Below are 18,410 nucleotides of genomic sequence, written 5' to 3'. Positions count from 1 at the left end.
ATTTTTTAAAATGTTCAATATTCTTAGCCATCAGGGAAACGTGAATTAAGACTACTTTGATTTATCATTTCACTCCAATGGGAATGGCTATGATTAACAAACTTGACGGTAAATGTTGGGGAGATTATAAAAGGAGGAATTCATATGTACTGTTGAGGGCGTGCAGATTAATACAGACATTGTGAAAATAAGTTTGGAGATTTTCCACAAAAATTAAAATTAGAACTGCCATATGACCCCCACTCTTTACTCCTAGGCTACTTGAAGGCTGTACTAGAACTAATCAAGATATTTTCACCCCCGTGTTTATTGCTGCTTTATTACCTGTAGCAAAGAAGGGGAATCAACCGTGATGTCCACTAACAGGTGAATGGATCATGAAAGTGTTGTATATATAAGAACTGCAGTAGTATTCTTCCCTAAAGAAAAACGCAATCACATTTTTTAGGAAGTGGATGGACTTGGGATGTTAATATTAAATAACATCACACAATCTCAGAAAGAAAATACCCTGCATTTTTCTGTTATGTGCAGGATCTAGCCATTAATATATGCACACCTGCAGGCAAACATACCAGTGGGAACATTTGTATAACATGAAGAAAAAGAGCAAGAAGACCTAAATGTTAGAGGGCAAGGAAGGGCTGAATACAGGCAGCAGGCCCAAGGGGTGGGTGAGGACAGACAGCCAGTTATCGTTCTAGTTCTGTGACATGGACTTTTCACTTTTGGTGGTGGGTAAGTGCATAAAAATATATTTGATGGTGAAAGCATAAAATCCAATACAAAGTTCCACAGCTTCAGAATGCCTATTCTAATTGTATAGAAGTTCATTGAGATGTAAGGACGGCATCTGTTCAGTCTCAGTATGTGATGTTTCTTTATTCCCAAGTTTTTAAAAATGTAATAAAGTGAATTAAAAACACAGTGGCAACAATCCTGTCCAAATCACTGTAAAGACTTACTGTAATCTTAGTTACGGTTTCCTGTGTGTGTGTGTCTGTGTGTGTGTGTGTCTGTCTGTCTCTCTGTGAGTGTATGTGTCTGTCTCTCTGTTTCTCTCTGTCTCTCTCTTTGTCTGTCTGTCTCTGTCTCTCTGTTTCTCTGTCTTTGTCCCTCCCTCCCCCCCCCTCTGGCTCTCTCTATCTGTGTTTGTGTGTGTGTGAATAAGTCAGGGATTGCCAAGATGCTAAATCATCAAGTTTCAGTTTGGTCAAGGGTAGATAGATAAGCACATGGACGTGACTTGAAGACCCATGTGTGTGCTCAGCTGATTGTACTGACTGAAACAGTGACGATCATCAGGAACATATTGTCTTATCGAAAAGACATAAAGACAAATTAGTCATAAAGTTATAAAGGAAAGAACAGGAGGAGGAAGGGTAAAAAGGAAAGAGCAAATTGACATAATTTATACCATGGTGAAAATTTTAAGTGGAAAGTGGATCTCAATGTCAAATGCAATATATGTATGTTCACTGTTTTGATATTATTTCTCCTGGTAATTCTTTTTCTTCACTCTCTATGATCAAATGTCTTTAGAAACCTGTTGTAATTTTAAGACTCTTTAATTTTCCTTTTATTTAAAAGTATTTTTCTCTAGTCAGTGGGCCAGCCTGATCTACCTAGTGAGTTCTAGATCATCTGGCATTATACAACAAGAGCCTGGTTTATGTTTTACTCCATATAATTTGTAGTGGTGGTGTGACAGTGATATATCAAATGTATTTACATTTACAATTTACAACTTTTTTACACCTATGAATAATTTCTAAATAAATAAATTCACATTTTAGGGAGACTTTTGCTAGATCAGGCCTTCCTGATTGTTTAGAACTTCGACAGACAGTCCTCCAGCCCTGACTGTCATGGCTCTAGTCTCCATGGCTAGAGTGGTGGAGCCAGGCACAGAAGGAGCTTCTTCCAGCCTTAAGAGAACAGGTGTCATAAGCACAATACTTACCCAGATTATTTTAAAATGTATTTCTAAAATGTTATATATGTGTATGTGTACTATATTTACACCATTTCCCCTTCTTCCTTCAATCCCTCCTATGCTGTGCTCTCACCCCCTCTCAAATTCATGACTTCTTTTTCTTTGTTATTGTTATACATACATATACATATATATGTATAACATATAATATATACATATATATGTGTATATATGTATAACAATAAATATATAAATGCAACCTGCCGAGGCCAATTAGTTATATATATATATATATATATATATATATATATATATATGTGTGTGTGTGTGTGTGTGTGTGTGTGTGTGTGTGTGTGTGTGTGTTTAGAGTTGACCACTTGGTATTGCTTTGCTGGGATACTTGATGTTGTTTTTCTAGAGCTGAGAAATTACTGATGGTTGAAAAGAGACCAGCATTGTTGAGGTGGAATCTTCTGGGAAGCATTTCTTCAGAGTTTCCATAGCACACAGAAGCTGTGTTCTAGAGGTGGTCAAGATTGTACCTCACCCTGGAAACTCAACTTAGTAGTGTAAGAGTCACCCAAATGGTACTGGTTTTTAAGGCATGATAGGTCATGGAGAGCAGCTGAGGCTTGGCATTGAGAGGCCAAGAGAGGCCACTGAAGGTATAGCCTCAGTGGCAGTTGATGGCCTAGGACTGAAGGGGTCATGTAAAGAAGTTGAGCTTGGCATCAGGAAGAGAACCTATGAGAGGCTAGTGGTGAAGCCTAGTTAAAGTGGAAGACCCCAGCTTCTTGGAGATGCCAGTACCATGGGAGGGTCACCAAGAACAGCAGCGGCAGTGAAATGAAGCCAGCCAGAGCCTAGAAAACAAATTGTATGTGTTGCAGAGGACAGAGCCAGAGAATGACCCACATCCTTTGGAGGAAGTCAGAAATGAATAAATGCCAGACATTGAATATTGAATTATTTATACTGTTATTTAGTTTCTACTTGCTGTAGCAAAAACAACACAAACAAACAAAAGTCTTTTTTGATAGGGGGTAAGGGATATACTTGGCAGGTGTAAAGATTAGTATTAAGAATGTACTTAGAGAACAGACTGTAGTCTGGGAAAGTGGCAATAGTATGTTCTCTAGGTTTCCTAACTGTACTGACCATGGGGAGCTGGCAGGTTCATAGTACCAGGCATGAATTCCCTGCTGTTGAGTGGACATTAACTCCAATAAATGTGTTCCTTGTTATAGCAAACATAAGAGCCACTGTTGCACTTTTGGGGCTATCTTGCCCTGCTTCGTGGTTCATAGGCACTGGACATTGCGTATTCACAGTTCAGTAGAGCATGCTGGGGTCCTGTACATATAACGTCCAGTAGAATACTGGAGATATAACATCTTCCAGTACTACCAAAGCTAGTCCTCAGAGAGGATGTTTCCAGTTCAAATCCAGCTAGATTTTCCCAAGTCCTGTGTTTGAAGTGCATGGCATTTTCAGCAATAGGGACTTACCTTCAGTCTCTGGGAGGCAACCAAGGGCAGTAGCAGCAGCCTGCATTGTTTTTGGAGACTCCTGGGCTCTCATACTCACTTCTGGAGATTTTGTTAGATAGCCTGTTGCTCTTGGAGGGCACATTATTACTGCGAGTGGCATAACTCTAATTAAACTACACACACGTGCACATACAATCATACATATAATTAATTACACACATATGTATATATACACATAACATATGTAATCATATTTATTAATATATACACACACATATATGCTCATAATTTTAGATAAACATAAAATGATGTGATTCCTTATGGATTTTCAAACAGTTTTAGTATGATTTATTTGTCTGTCTTCAATTTCCCTGTGTGTTGTCCTCCTTCACACCCTCACTATCGTACCTGCCCCGTTTTCCCCTTCATCGCTACTGGAATGGAGGCTTCAAGCTGTTCTAATGTTCAAAATCTAAAACAAATGAAAGGATTAAGTCACAGCTGATGACAACATAGATGGGGAACCACCATTCCAGATCACCTTTTGGTTATATGCTCATAACAGTCGTCTCATCAATGTTGGTCTTTTCTTTTTCTTTTCTTTTCCTTTCCTTTCTTTTCTTTTTCCTCCTCCTCCTCCTCCTCCTCCTCCTCCTCCTCCTCCTCCTCCTCCTCCTCCTCCTCCTCCTTTTTCTGTTTTAGATGGGGTCTGACTATGTAGCCTTAGTTGGCCTGGAGCTCATTATTTAGGCCAGGTTGTCCTCAAATTCGGAGATACACTTGCTTCTGCCTCCCAGGTGCTGGCTCGAAGGCGTGCGCCATCACATCTGCCCCATGTTTGCTCCTTTCCCTCCTACTGTTGATGTTTCTCCTTAGTTTTCTCAAGGCCTATGATTTTCATTGGGCTTCAGGACAAAAGCATAGCTACTTCAGTGTTACTTGAGGTCAGGAGGGGTGTGGCGATGTCACTGCAAGAAAGAAGAAAACAGTATTCACCTCAGCATGGTTCTTGCTAAAGCTCAGCTCAAGAGTCAAGACAGAATTAATGAGGACCATAATAATGGATTAAAAATGATTTGGCAGCAATTTTATTTGTGGTGCCATAAGTGGCTGTCTATGGCTGTATTTGGAGATTTCTGAGTCAACTTTCCAAGTGTGCATAGTAATCCCATTATCTGAAAACAGGATTTGTGCACATACCTCCCACATGTATCGTAAGTAACCACCCTTCCAGTGTTGCTGGGAAATGCAATTTGTGTGCAGATGAAAAGTTTGCAGACCATGGGTTGGCTCCACAAAGCTCTACAAAGCTTACATGCTGTGTGGTAAGTTTTCTGAGTCCAACCCCTGTTGCTCCTGTGGTCTCCTTCCTTACTGATTTGTATCCTGTGGCCAAATAGGCTCTGTGAAATTTGCAAAATGAGCTGATCAAGTGGGCACAGCTGAGATCCATCTAAATGTCTAGGAGGTCCTTAGACATGCCAACCAGAAATTATAGTTGATGACTGGATCAGCCAGGTGGTAGCAGAATATAAAGGGAGAGGAAGTAAGGTGACATGAATTTTTAATCATTTCTAAGAAAGGAAATTTACCTTTTGAGGTGCTATGAATTCAACTCAGGTCATTGTACAGGTTAGACCAATGCTCTAGCGCTGTCATAGTCTCAACGTAAGGTTCCTGTTTATCTTGTGTGTGACACTGTTCCCAGGGAGGTATAAACAAACATCTGCTCACCCCAGACAGGAAACTGACCACAGACCTAGGTCCATCTTGGCAAACCAATGAGTTCCTTGGGGTTGTGTAGTGGAACGTAGGTGAGTGGTTGCTTACAGGAACACGGGCAACTCAAAGGCAGCTGAATTAGGGAAGGGTTATTCAGAATGGGTGACAACCCAGGAAAGCTGTAGCCCTGGAGCTTTGTACAACTTGTTTGCAGCTCAACAGCTTTGAGAGTCTCCTCTCCTCAGTAGCTCTTACTACTTACATAGCCTTGGGGGAGGAGAGTCCTTGTGACTGTAACATATCTCAGGGACGTTCCATGTGACTCTAACATATCTCAGGGACGTTCTAAGACTTGTGCATTATTTGCTTCCTGAGTCTTAACAGCCTTGTTTCAACATTGGATGTTTGAGTTGGAAAGAGACTGTTCCGTGATATCATCCATGATCTATCTATCACCTGTTTTGATAGCATTCACAATAACTGGCACAAATCTTCCTACAAACATTCAAAAAGGAGTGGTTGCTAGCAGTAGGTGCTGATGTGAAATTATAGAAAAGAATACAGTATTCAACAGCTTGCGAGTGAAGACACACAGATCAGTGTTCTTACTTTCTAGAAAAATTAGTAAATTCTCAGTGTTATGTAAACATCTCGATTTATCTCAAACACATAATCAAGAAGGGAAAATTATTTTAAGTGAACGGTTTTATAGCAACATAAATGTCTTCCTAAAAAACGTGATTACTTGTGGTTGAAAGAACACACAATTATTCAAAGTACAATATGCTAAGGAATCATTGTAGTGCAAATAGATTGTTGGAGAAATATTCCAAATAAACTATAAATTATTTTCTAGGAATTCTATGGGTGCCTAATGGGAAGACAGGCTATCCTCACTGTGGTGGTTTGAATAAGAATGGTCCCTATTTGGTCATCTGTTTGAATGCTGAGTCATCACAGAATGGTGCTGCTTACTGGGATTAGAAGGTGTGGCCTTATTGGAGTAGGTGTGGCCTTGTTGGAGTAGGTGTGGCTTTGTTAGAGGAAGTGTGTCATTGGGGATTCAAAAGCCTAGGCCAGGCCCAGTGTATCTCTCTTCCTGCTGCCTGCATATCTGGATGTAGAATTCCCAACTATTTCTCTAGCACCATGTCTGCCCGGGTGCCACCATGTTCCCAGACATGATGCCATGGATTAAACCTCTAAAATGGACATAAGTCCCAATTAAATGCTTTCTTTTACAAGAGTTGCTGTGATCATGGTGTCTCTTCACAGCAGTAGAACACCAAGACACTCATTTTCTTTTCTTTTTTTTTTTTTCCCTATGTTTTTCAATTGGTGTATTGTTTAAAACAAACAAAACAAAGCCTCCCGGGAAAATGAAAGAAACTGTTTTGAATCCAAAGGTGGACTCACGGTGAGAGCTGCTGTGGTCTGTGGTGCTGACTCTGCTGTCTGTGGTGCTGACTCTGCTGACCTGTGGCCTCAGTACATTTACTTAGTTCTTTGATTTTTCTCAATGATATTTTATACTTTTGAGTGTTCAGGTTTTCTATGTTATATTGAGTTTACCTCTGAATAGTTCATGTTGTTGTTGGTATTCCAAATGGTTCCATTATTTGTTTATGTATTTTTAGCACCAGACTGAGAAGGCTATGTCTTAATACAGGTGCTGTGGCCTGCAAAGTTCATGATTTCATTTTTCTTTGAATAGTATTTTACAGTGTATATGTACATTTTCATTATCCATTTATTGTTGAAGGATACAGTCTTAGTTAGGGTTTTACTGTTGTGAACAGACACCATGACCAAGGCAACTCTTATAAAAACAACATTTAATTGAGGCTGGCTTACAGGTTCAGAGGTTCAGTCCATTATCATCAAGGTAGGAGCATGGCTGCATCCAGGTAAGCATGGTGCAGCAGGAGCTGAGAGTCCTACATCTTTATCTGGCTGCTAGCAGAATACTGGCTTCCAGGAAGTTAGAATGAGGGTCTTAAAGCCCACACCCACAGTGACACACTTAATCTAACAAGGTTACACCTCCAAATAGTGCCACTCCCTGGGCCAAGCTTATTCAAACTATCATATATACTATATTAGTTAGGTTTCTCTAGAGTCACAGAACTTATGGAATGAATATATATATATGGAATTTATTGGAATGACTTACAGGCTGAAGTCCAACTAACCCAAGAATGGCCACTTGTGAATGAGAAGTCAATGAATCTAGTAGTTGCTCAGTTCCATGAGGCTGGGTGTTTCAGTTAGTCTTCTGTATGAGCTGGAATCTTGAAGAAGTAGGCTCCAACATATGTGTTGGCAAGTGAGGGCAAGCAGGTAAAGAAGGAAGCCTTCCTTCTTCCATTGTCCTTATGTATGTCTCCAGCAGAAGGTATGGCCCAGATTAAAGATGTGCTTACAGATCTGGATTAAAGATGTGTGTCTTCTAGCCTTAAGAACTAAGTCACAGATGTTCCCTCCATTTCTGGATTGTGGTTCATTCCATATGTAGTTAAGTTGACAGTGAGGAATAGCTATCACAGGTACTTAGTTTTTTTCTAATTCCTATCTATTTTAAATAGAGCATCAATGAACATAGCTGAGCAAGAATCTGTGGAATAGGATGTCAAGTCCTTTGGGCATATGCCAAGGGGTTTTATAGGTGGGTCGTATGGTAGATTTATTTTTAGGTTTTGAGAATTCTCCACAATGATTTCCATTTTAGCTGCACCAGTTTGCCATCCCAGCACCAACTCCAGCATTTGCTGTCAGCTGTTGTTGATCCTTGCTATTGTGACTGGGGTAATATGGATTCTCAAAGTTGTTTTGGTTTGTATTTTCCTAATTGATAAGGAAGATTTTTTTAAAAAAAATATTTCTTAGTCATTTGTTTCTTCTTTCTTTTTCTTTTGAAAACTGAATAAAGGTTCAGGTCCCAGGTTTATGTCTTGAATGGATCATTTTATTTTTTTACTATTTGGATTTTGAGTTCTTTATAGTATTTTAGATATCAATTCTCTGTCCGACGGATAGCTGGCAAATACTCTCCCATTCTGTGGGCTTCCCTTTTGTCTGATTGATTGTTTCTTTTGCTGTGAAAAGGCTTTTCAGTTTTATGAAGTTCCACTTGTTAACTGTTGTCCTTAATTCTTGGGCAAAGGGAGTCCTATTCATGAAGTCCTTTCCTACCTCTGTATTTTGTATGACATTTCTAGGTTTTCTTCTACAAGTTTCAGGTTTCATGTTTAGGTCTCTAGTCCATTTGGAGTTGGTTTTGTGGCAGGTGATAGATATGGGTGTAATTTAACTCTTTTGTATGTGGACATCCAGTTTTCCCAGCACTGTTTGTTGAAGGCTCTCTCTCTCTCTCTCTCTCTCTCTCTCTCTCTCTCTCTCTCTCTCTCTCTCTCTCCCTCTCTTTTCCCTCCCTCCCTCTCCCTCCCCCCCTCAGTCTCTCTCATGGTTTTTCAAACAAAACAAGATAAAACAAAAAGCCATCACATTGAAGTTGGATGAGGTAAACTAACAGAAGGAAGAGGTCCCCAAGAGAAGGCGTAAGAGTCAGAGACCCACTTGCTCACACATTCAGGAGTCCCATAGAAGTACTACATTGAAAGCTATAATATGCATGCAGAGGACCTGCTGTAGACCTGTGTAAGCCCTGTGCTTGCCTCTTCAGCTTCCACTTAGCTGGGTTGATTTAGAGGGCTTTGTTTTCCTGGTGTCCTCTATCCCCTCTGGCTCCCACATTCTTTCTCCTAGGATTCCCTAAGCTCAATTGTTCCCATCTGCTGCAAGAGGAAGTCTTTTTTAATGATGGCTGAATAAGGCACCAATCTATGAGTATAGGAGAATATTATTAGAAAACATATTATTGTTTTTGTTTTGTTTTTTGACCAGTAGTATTTGGTTTGACCCTATGTCTTTGGGCTATCTAGTCTCTGGTTGCTAGTCACCCAGGCAGTGTCAGATATGAGTTCCATCTTGTAGAGTGGACCTTAAGTCAAATAACATTGGTTGGTTACTCTCACAAGATTTGTGTTGGTATTGCCCTAGCATATATTCCAGGCAGGAGAGATTTTAGATCATAAGGTTTGTGGCTGGGTTGATGGTTATGTGTCTCTTTTGCTAGTTGTTGAGTACCTTCTTGTATGAAAGACACTAGAACATGGGATGAAGATGCTGTGTAGGCATCTTCTTGGCCTCTCCATGTTCAATGAGTTATGTGGGTCTTGTCTTCACCAGTGGGCCTTGCTGTCTGCTTGTAGAGAGCAATCTGTTGTCTTAGCAACAGTCTGGGTTGTTTGTGGTTTTCCATAGGATCCTTTGGACCAACAACCCAATTGGATATAACCCAGTTCCAGCAAACGAATCTTCATTTGGTGACAAGAGGTAGCCAGTTGAGGCTCTATCTCTCTCATTATTTGGAGACTTCAATAGGATTGGCTTAATATATTTTATGAAGTTTCCACTGCCCCTCAAGTGGACCACTTCTAGCTTTCTCTCCTTACATTTCTTCCCTCAATCTCCTCTCTCCTCCCCCTCCCCACCTAATACTCTCATTCCCATCCCCCAACTCTCAACCTCAGTCAACCCATAAAATCTATTCTGTTTAATCCTCCTATGGAGATCTATGCATTTCTCCCCCAGCCCCATATCTTCCTCTATGCCTAACCTCTCTAGGTCTATGAATTGCAGCTTGATTATCATTTATTTAATGATCAATACCTACATATACATAAATACATACCATATTTGTTTTTCTGGATCTGGGTTACCTCATTCAGGATGATTTTTTTCTAGTTCTATCCATTTGCCTTCAAATTTCACGATATCATAACAATTGAGTAGTACTCCATTGTGTAAATGTACCACATTTTCTTTATCCGTTCTTCTGTTGTGGGACATCTAGCTTGTTTTCAGTTCCTGACTACTGTGAACAGAGTAGTAATGGACATGGTTGAGCAAGAGTCCCTGTTATAAGATGGAGAATCCTTTGGGTATATGCCCAAGAGTGTACAGCTAGCTTGACATAGATGGATTCTCTTCTTTCTGAGGAATCACCATACTGATTTCCACAGTGCTGTACACGCTTACATTACTTCCAGCAGTGGACGAGTGCTCCTCTTGCTCCACACCCTCACCGGCATGAGCTGCCATTTGTCTTATTGGTCTCAGTCATTCTGACAAGTGTAAGGTAAAACCTCAAAGTAGTTTTAGTTTGAATTTGCCTGACCTCTAAGGAAGTTGAACATCTTAAAGTGTTTATTAGTCATTTGATATTCCTCTATTGATTATTCTTTCTTTAGATTTGTACCCCATTTTTTAAAAAAAATTGGATTATCTGGTTTGTTGCTGTCTAGTTTTTCGAGTTCTTTATATATTTTGGATATTAGTCCTCTGTCATATGAGAGTTGGTAAATTTTTTTTTCCATTCTGTAGGTTACCATTTGTCCTATTTACAGTGTTCTTTGCCTTACAGAGCTTTTCAATTTCATGATGTCTCATTTATTAATTTTTGATCTTAGTGCCTGTGCTATTGATGTTTTCTGTTTAGGAAGTTATCTCCTGTGCCAATGTATTCAAGGCCATTCCGCACTTTAGGTTCACTTGGTTTTATATTGAGGTTTTTGATTCATTTGAAGTTGTGGTTTGTGTAGGGTGATAAGTATGGATCTATTTGCATTCTTCTCTGTGAAAACATCCAGTTTGACTAGCACTGTTTGTTGAGGATGCTGTCTTTTTTCTGGTGTGTATTTCTGGCTTCTTTATCAAAAAGCAGGCACCTATAGGTATGTGGACTTATGTCTGGGTCTTCAATTTGATTCTGTTGATGAACTTGTCTGTTTTTATATCAATACAATGCTGTTTTTAATAACTTTAGTTCTGTAGTACAACTTGAATTTGGAATGATGATACCTCCAGAAATTCTTTTACTGTTCAAGATTGTTTTAGCTATCCTGGGTTTTTCTGTTTCCATATGAAGTTGAAAATTGTCCTTTCAAGATCTTTGAAGAATTGTGTTGGGATTTTGATGGGGATTGCACTGAGTCTATAGATTGCTTTGGTAAGATGGCCAGTTTTTACTATGTTGATCCTACTGATCCATGGACATGGCAGATCTTTCCATCTTCAGCTTGTTCCTTCAAAGACGTGTAGATTTTATCATGTAAGCCTTTGATTTCCTTGGTTAGAATTATCCCAAGATACTTGATATTATTTGAGGCATTTGTTTATAGGAGGGCTACTGATCTTTGTAAGTTAATTTTGTATGCAGTTAATTTGCTGTTTATCAGATATGGGAGGTCCCTGCTGGGATTTTAAAGGCCATATATGTATACTGTCGTATCATCTGCAAATAAAGACACTTTGACTTCTTCCTTCCCAACCTGTATACTCTTGACCTCCTTCATTTGTTTTATTGCTCTGGCTAAGACTTCAAGTACTATATTGAATAGGTATGGAAAGAGGGTATAACCTTATCTTGTTTCAGGTTGTTTTGTGTTTCATTTAAGTTCATGTTGGCTATGGGCTTGCTATCAACTGCCTCTATTATATTAAGGTGCATCTCTGTATCTCTAAGCTTTTCAAGACTTTTATTATGAAGGGGTATTGGATTTTGTCAAAGGTCTTTTCTGCATCTAATGAGATGAACATGCTTTTTTTTTCTTTCAGTTTGTACACACACACACACACACACACACACACACACACTTACATTTATTGATTTTCAGACGTTGAGCCATCCATGCATTTACAGTATGAAGCCTACTTTATTGTGGTGGATTCTCTTTTTGATATTTTTGGATTCAATTTGCAAATATACTATTGACTATTTTTTCATCTATATTCATAAGGAAAATTGATCTATAATTCTCTTTCTTTGCTGGGACTTTACATGGTTTGAGTATCAGGGTAACTGTGACCTCATAAAATTAATTTGGCCATGTTCTTTTTATTTCTATTTTGTGAAATAATCTGAGAAATATTGGCATTAGCTCTTTGTTGAAAGTCTGGTAAAATTCTGTACTAAAACTACTTGGCCTTGGGTGCTTTTTCCATTGGGAGACTTTTAATGACTGCTTCTATTTCAGTAAGGGTTATACGTCTTTTAAAATTGTTTATATATTTTTTTATGTTTTTAAAAACATTTTTTTAAAGTTCAGACTTTATTCCCCTCCTGGTCCACCCTCTGACTGTTCCACATCCCATACTTCCCCCCAACACCCCCATATCCACAAGGATGTCCTCATCTCCCAAACTCCCGCCCCACCAGACCTCTCCACTCCCTGGGGCCTCCAGTCTCTTGAAGGTTAGGTGCATCTTCTCTGACAGAACCCAGACCCGGCAGTTCTCTGCTGTATATGTGTTGGGGGCCTCATAGCTGGTGTATGCTGCCTGGTTGGTGGCCCAGTGACTGAGAGATTTCAGGGGTCCAGGTTAATTGAGACTGCTGGTCCTCCTATAGGGTCGCCCTCTTCCTCAGCTTCTTCCAGGTTTTCCCTAATTCAACCACAGGGGTCAGCGGCTTCTGTCCATTGGTTGGGTGTAAATATCTGCATCTGACTCTTTCAGCTGCTTGTTGGGTCTTTCAGAGGGCAGTCATGATAGGTCCCTTTTTGTGAGTACTCTATAGCCTCAGTAATAGTGTCAGGCCTTGGAGCCTCCCCTTGAGCTGGGTCCCACTTTGGGCCTGTTGCTGGACTTCCTTTTCCTCAGGCTCTTCTCTATTTTTGTCCTTGGCAGTTCTTTCAGACAGGAACATTTATGGGTCAGAGACTTGACCGTGGGGTGGAAACCCCATCCCTCACTTGATGCCCTGTCCTTCTGCTGGAGGTGGGCTCTTCAAGTTCCCTCTCCCTACTCTAGGGCATCTCATCTAAGGTCACTTCCTTTGAGTCCTGAGAGTCTCTCACCTCCTAGGTCTCTGGTTTATTCAGGAGGGCTCCCCACCTCCTACCTCCCAAGGTTGCCTGTTTCCATTCTTCCTGATGGTCTTCAGGGCTTCAGTCCTTTCCCCCCAATACCTGATCATGTTCCCCTCTTTTCCTCCCTGTCCCCTTTGCCACCAGGTCCCTCCCTTCCTCCACCATCCTGTGATTGTTTTCTTCTCCCTCCCAAGTAGGATTGAGGTAAACTCACTTGGGCCCTTTGGCTTGTTAACCTTTTTGAGTTCTATGGACTGTATCCTGGGTATTTCTGTACTATTATTTTTGGCTAATATCCACTTATTAGTGAGTATAGTCCATGCATGTCCTTTGGGGTTTGAGTTACCTCACTCAGGATGATATTTTCTAGTTCCATCCATTTGTCTGCAAAACTCAGCATGTTCTCGTTCTTAATAGCCGAGTAGTATTCCATTGTGTAAACAAGCCTCATTTTCTGTATCCAGATTGATTTCTAGAGTGGTTTTACCAGTTTGTAATCCCACCAGCAATGGAAGAGTATTCTTCTTTCTCCACATCCTCACCAGCATGTGAAGTCATAGAGGAAAGGGAGACTGCAGCCAGTGTTCTGCTACCGAGCTGGGAATAAGACTGAGGGAACTGGATCTGGAGGATCAGAAGGAGAAGTAAATATTAGCAGCCAGCATACCGGCTTCCCAGGCAGGAGCAGCCCTTGGGTTAGTAAGCGATGCCTGCTGGGTTAAGGGATAGGACAAAACAACACGTTGTAAGAGGGAGGTTAAGATGGGAAGATCTGTGGGATCAACGGGAGATGTGGATGAGGGGCAGGGAAGGCTCCCGCAGGTGTCCCGCTATAGAGCTGGTAAAGACACTAGGGAGCTGGAACTGGCAGGACAGAGGAAGAGGTGACGATCTGAAGTTAGCCTACCTGGTTCCCTAGCAGGCCTGGCCTGTGGTTTAGAATCGGGTGCCCAAGTTACAAGATAAGTTATATGCCACCCAATATAAGAACTGGGAACTGAACCTGGGTATTTCATTGCTTTTAAGGCTTTGGGGTTTTGTTTTGTTTTGTGTGTGTGTGTGTGTGTGTGTGTGTTGTTTTTTGTTTTTTTTTTTTACGGTTTTTAAAATTTATTTGTGTATATGAGTGCTCAATTTGCATATATATCTGCATGACATAAGTGGGCATCAGGTCCCATTACAGATGTTGTGAGCCATCAGGTGGTTGCTAGGAATTGAACTCAGGACCTCCGGAAGAGCACTCAGTCCTCTTGCCCACTGAGCCATCTCTCCAGCCCTTTATTGCTTTTAAATCATCCAACAATTTTAAAACAACTGTTGGATGTCCCTTTGTAGCAATTAGTTGGATGTTTTACTTATGACGAGGTTGGCCATAGAGTACAAATGCCATGCTGTCTGCCATTTCATGGCCACATGCTGTCAGCATTATTATTACTGATAGAAGTGGCTTCGTGCAGCTCGCTGAGGCTCTTGCTAATTGTCTTTATTGTAAAAATGTTCCTTTCCCCATTTTTTTCTGTGCTGTGCTCTGGGGAAGTTTTTTTTCACATAGTGTTTGAGAATAGAGAATTTTGTTCTTTTTCCTCCAAGGGGTAATATCTATAGAATTTATTGGAATTCTTTTGGACTAGCTCCCTTTCTTCTTTTTTTAAATATGAATTAATTCATTAGTTTATCTCATAAGTATTTATTTTGTCCTTCTGGCAATAATTCAAATTACTTTATTTTATTGCTTAAATTGTCCTGATTTTGGCTATTGGAAGATCTCTCGGTTAATTTCTGTGGCCCTTTGAGAAATTGTGTGTGTGTGTGTGTGTGTGTGTGTGTGTGTGACACACACATAAGGTCTCCTATAGTTTCTCCTACTTCATCTTACAACTTACTTTTTGTTTTACATCTAGATCTATGATCTATTTAGAAACATTTTTTTTTATTTTGTGGAAGATGTAAAGTTTAGATATTTTTTGTTTCTCTCTTTTTCTTTTTCCTTACATACAATTGCCAACTGTCTAAGCACTCTGTTTTGAAGAAACTGTCAAGTCTATATCATATAGCTTTTGTTTATGGCTTAGCATTCTTCCTTCCTGGGGAGGAAAAAAGAAAATTCTATTCACCCAAAACAAGGAACTTAAGGCAGACTAAATTAAAGATACCCCCAAAGTCCAAAATGATGAATCACTGAGTTCTATTGGGGTTATTTACAGGAGTGTGGGTAAGGGGTTACTTACAGGAGCTTAACTTACTCAAAGACAGCTGCATCACTAAAGCCCACCTCAACACAGGTGGCAGTCCACAAAGCTGGAAGTCTGGAGTACATTGCACCACCAGCAGGCAGCGTAATATGTCCATGTAGTTCAGTTGGTCTGAGCCTATTGCAGGTGTTTGTCTGGTCTTTTTCTTTCAGAAGCCTTAGCTGGTTTGAGTTTCTTTTAGGCATCTCAGCTTGTTTCAAAGTGTCCCTCAGCAGTCCTTACTGTTTATATATTCTTGGGGTAGGAGGAACCTAGTGAAATCTAGTCAGTTTCAAGGACATCTTGAGCTATTGAGTTATTTTGTTCTTTAGCTCAAGGTAGAGGAATTTTAATCGAGCAACATGGCTGCTCTAATTACATCCAAAGACCTTGTAGGTGTGTGTTCCAGCTGGAATGCAGACATGCCCTTAGTACACTCCTCTGATCCATCTGGTATACATCTTTAATCCCAAACAATGATGTCTAGTTGAGGGGCAGACAAAGTGATGAATCAGAGAAAGATTTGATGAAATGAGTCAGAAATAGGATATGTGCACCTCTCAGGAGAAAAGCTACTTAAGAGCAGTACAGAGTCAGATCAGTCAGTTTAATTGAGTTCAGTCAGTTGAGAGTTGAGTCAGTTGGGAATGCAGTAAGTGAGTATAGTACAGTGGAGTTGAGTTCCTTAGTGAGTTCAGCAGTTCAGTGTAGCTCAGCAAAGGCAGTTGAAAGCAAAGACTAAGGAGATAGAACAAATTGCCAGAATTAGTTTGAGGTCAAGCAGAGCAATTCAGTGAGAAGCTGAGAGAAGCTGTATTGAATCAGTCAGCTTGGAGCTTGAGCCAGAACAGCTGAGTTGGACCAACCAGCCAGTGTTCAGAAAGAACCAGAAAGAGAGAGCTTATTTAGCAGTAAACCTCCAAGATGACAGTTACAGAGGAGAATAAAATTTACTTTTACAGGATTTTTCTTTCTACAGTATGGACTGTTTCACCTCCTTTTAGAACATCTTGGTTTACCTCCCTTTAGAATATCCTGCATCTTAATGAACTACTTTGCTAGATTGAGTCTGTCTTGGAGAAAATTAGTACACAAAATTATCTTGTATTTTGATAAAATATTGTTATTATTCAATTATTTTATTAGTTAATATTTATATATTTTAATTATTCCCTGGAGATAACAGCTTTTACTTGATTTATTATATGTCTATATAATTTAAATTTTTGATATTTCCCCAGCCAATAGTACATAGACATGTTTCAAAATTGTTTTAAGTATTTGTTAAAATATGAGCCCTATCTTCTGGGTTTCTGATTCAGCAGGTCTGAAAATCTACATTTTTTTTTTTTTTTTGGTTTTTTTTTTTGAGACAGGGTTTCTCTGTGTAGCCCTGGCTGTCCTAGAACTCACTCTGTAGACCAGGCTGGCCTTGAACTCAGAAATCTGCCTGCCTCTGCATCCCAAGTGCTGGGATTAAAGGCATGTGCCACAACTGCCCGGCTGAAAATCTACATTTTTAACAATTGTTTAAGTGATATTGATGATGCTAATCTAGACATTACACTTTGGGAACAAGCATTCTAGACATAAAGAATTTAGGATACTTTTGTTTCCTTGACTTCTGTGCTACTACTGCTCTATCAACCAATAGATTTTCTGTCATCTATCTATCTATCTATCTATCTATCTATCTATCTATCATCACATTTATGTATCTATCATCTATCTACCTACACATGTATCATCTATTCATATTTACCTATTTTCTCCATAACACAATTTTTTGGAGAGAGATTCTCTGTGTTCAGGATTGTCTTAAATTCATTATGTAGATTAGGCTGATCCCAAACTTGTATTAATCTTTTTGCCTCTATTTCTGCCTGTTGGGATTATAGCTATGTACTACAATATCTGTTTGTAATACAGTTGTCTTATTGTTTAATATAATAAATACTCATTTATAGTCACTCATGCAATGCCATATCTATTGAAATTCATTTCTTCTTGTACCTTTGAGCTTCCATATTGAACCATTTTGCCTTCTGTATAAAGAACATCTCTCTAACAATGACCTTAATTCAGGATCAAGAGTGATAATTTACCAAATTTTGTATATTTGGAACTGTGCTTTGCTCTCATCTTTAATGAATATTTTTGTCAGTTCTAAAACTTCACTTTTGTTGTAGTAATGTTTTTGTGTACCGTGTAAAAGATTAACCTTATATTATTCAAATGCTGATTTCTGAACCAGCAGAGATCTGATTACAGGTCAGATTTTGGTATTGTTAAGAATCTCTTGCCTTAGTATTTTAGAAACAGTATTCTCCATCACATTCTGATTGTTTGAAGTAAAAAGCCCATAACAGAAAGTAGAATAGTAAGGTGGGACTTCCGGAGAGAAACTCTTGGAAGGATTGAACCAGACACAAAGGAGAAGCAGGCTGGGAAGGAAAGAGAGGTAACTAACCAGCCAAGTGTCAGAAATCAGATTAATATAAATGGAAATTGAGTTACCAGTCAGTGGGTAACAATGACAAAAGCTTATAACTACAGACAGTCTCTTGCCCCGCCCCACGGGGATTTGATGAGATCCTAGGGAAGGGGGGGACAATGGAATAAAGGAACAAGAGACACAAGGATGGAGAGCAAGTCTGGGGTTCTGACCAAGCTCTGAAACTTTAATTTCGGGGGCAGATTATAAAGACAAAGCAAAACAGGAAGTTTAGGTGAGAATAATTGCTTAGGGCTATCCCACTATTGAATCATCATTGCCCAAGACCATCCCACTGTCATATCCTTATTGCCCAAGACCATCCATCCCACTGGCTCCCAGGAAATGCCAGAAGTTCTTTAAGTTCCCGGGACCAGAGACCCCAATGTCCTTTCTTAACCTTGTACTGACTAGACTTTCTAGAACAGCAGGTAATTTTCTGAGGTTCTCTTAGAACAGCAGGTAGTTTCCTGGGTTTGGCTCCTGGCAGTCTCTGAGTCATTATTCAGGAACTAGGTGGGCTTAGAAAGACCCAAGGTTACACACTTTAGTGTTGTTTTCTATTGTTTTTTTCTTTGTTTCTGTTGAGAAGGTGTATACTCACCT

This window comes from Arvicanthis niloticus, chromosome 4 (assembly GCF_011762505.2).
Source record: "Arvicanthis niloticus isolate mArvNil1 chromosome 4, mArvNil1.pat.X, whole genome shotgun sequence".
In the NCBI taxonomy this organism is placed as follows: Eukaryota; Metazoa; Chordata; class Mammalia; order Rodentia; family Muridae; genus Arvicanthis; species Arvicanthis niloticus.
The sequence above is the reverse complement of the archived record's forward strand: the minus strand, read 5'-3'. Positions refer to the sequence as shown.